The following is a 2,306-nucleotide window of genomic DNA, read 5'->3' as shown; positions in this document are numbered from 1 at the left end:
AGGTGATAATGATAAAAATATAACATTCAAGTAAGAAATTCTCAAAATAATGAAAGAAGAAAATGTGACATGTATACTGACAGAATAACATTGAGCTATAAAATGAATTACATTAAATGATTTGTAGCAACCTAGGTGGAACTGGAAGATATGACATAAGGGAAATAGCTAGGCACAGAAAGCCAAATGCTGCACGCTCTCACTCAAATATAAAAGCCAAAAAATTTTATCTTATTGAAGTTCAGAGTACAATAGTGGTCATAGAGACTAGGAGGACAGGAAGGAGAGGAATAGTATGAGGTTGGAGAACAGGAACCAATATAAAGATGCATTGGAGGAATGCATACTAAGCACTGGGATGAACATGCTTGACAGCAATTTATTATATATCTTGTAAGGAACTAGAAAAGGGTTTAAAGATTCAATGTTTAAAGAAACAATGGTTATTTAATAGGATGGAAATATTTATCATCTTGATTTTATCATATCTACATGCATTGTCACACTGTACTCCATACAATGATATAATTATTAGTCAATTAAAATGTAGAATACAGATAGGATATAATTCTCTATCACCATTTTAAGCATTTAAGAATGTCCATAAAACAACATTAGACATTGTTTCTAAAAAAAAAACCAATGCCCCAGGTTTATGTATCACCAACTTTTCTTATTTGGCCCCAGAGCTTCTTCATAACATTTTGGACCTTCTCATTTCTGAGGGTATAGATTAAAGGGTTCAACATAGGTGTCACTAGGGTGCAAAATACAGTTACAGCTTTGTCAGTGGGAAAGGAGGTCATGGCTCTTAGGTACAGATATGAACAAGGTACAAAGAATAAGACAACAACAGTAACATGAGAGGCACAGGTAGACAGTGCTTTGCGACATCCTTCTGAGCTGTGATTCCTTAGGGAGTGAAGGATGACAACATAAGAAGCAACCAGCATAGATAAAATTAGTAAACACAGTGACCCACTGTTGGCAGCAATCAGGGGCCCCAGTGTGTGAGTGTCAGTGCAGGCCAACTCAAGGAGAGGTATTAAATCACACATAAAGTGGTCGATGATATTTGGGCCACAGAATGGTAACTGGGCCATAAATAAAATCTGTATCCCTCCATGGATGAATCCCAGGATTATAGCAGTCCCTACAAGGAATACACACACACAGGTTGGCTCATGATGGTCACATATCACAAGGGCTTGCAGATGGCTACATAGCGATCATAAGCCATAGAAATCATCAAGATGATTTCAGCTGCAGCAAAAAAAATGCTCAGCAAAAAGCTGAGTCATGCAGCCATTGAAAGATATTATGCTTGTCTCAGAGATTAAGTAATAGATCATTTTGGGTGCTATGGAAGAAGAGTAAAAACCACCTATGATGGACAAATAGGACAGTAAAAAGTACATGGGAGTAGCCAGGGCTGGGCTGATGAAGATGGTTAATGAGATGAGCACGTTACCAGCCAGTGTGATCAAATAGATTATTAAGCACACAATAAATAGAGTTTCTGCAGATCTGGGTCTTGGGTCAATCCCAGAAGGATGAATTCTGTGACATTGTTCATACTTTCCCTTAATTCAGTTCAGCATGTGTTCATATGACTACCTGAAAAAAAATGTTGAAGTGATATTTTAAATTCTAACCTAAAATCTCAATGTCTCAAGGGCTGAAATATAAAGAGCTACATTTTTACTTTTGTAGTTAAGATCACTTTGCAGATAATTTTGTAGATTAGCAGATAATTTTGTAGATTTTGAAGTAGGTTAGCTTATTACTGATAAATTATTATAATACTCCAACAAATAAAAGTCTTATTTTGGTTGTTGGAACAAGGTTAACTGTTAACTTTTCTTAATTCTAGGAATAATCTGAAACAGGGCTTTCTTTTATTTTTGTGCTTTGATCTTGTGGGACAAATATGAATCTTAATTTATTTGAAATTACATTTGTGCATGACTGTGAATATTAAATGTCTATGAACTCAGTTTTCATGAAAGTGAATGAACACTAAAGAACTAGGGTAAAGTTCCTGTGTTCAGTATGTATGACTACTCTGTATCATATGATGCACAATGACAGGGAGACAGAGACAAAAGTATAAGGAAGAGCTATTTCTTTCATGAAGGACAAGAGAAAATTAAAAAAAAAGTCATTGAGTATAATTATTTCTAAAACAGCAACTTTTATGCCTGACTTCTCATGGCCCTTTTTGTTGTTGGATGCATATATATAAAGTCTGTAAAGTCCCTTTAAGTCCAAAAGGGACTTTATATTTCCCAAGATTTTCTCAGATG

General features: G+C 35.2%; 1 pseudogene; it reads right to left on the bottom strand.

Annotated features, from left to right (window-relative positions):
- Positions 1-653: 653 nt before the first annotated feature.
- On the bottom strand, positions 654-1,582 carry LOC110543109 (olfactory receptor 4C45-like; annotated as a pseudogene).
- Positions 1,583-2,306: the final 724 nt, after the last annotated feature.

The sequence above is a fragment of the Meriones unguiculatus genome, chromosome 2 (genome assembly GCF_030254825.1).
Source record: "Meriones unguiculatus strain TT.TT164.6M chromosome 2, Bangor_MerUng_6.1, whole genome shotgun sequence".
Lineage (NCBI taxonomy): Eukaryota > Metazoa > Chordata > Mammalia > Rodentia > Muridae > Meriones > Meriones unguiculatus.
This window is presented reverse-complemented; position numbering and strand designations above follow the sequence as displayed.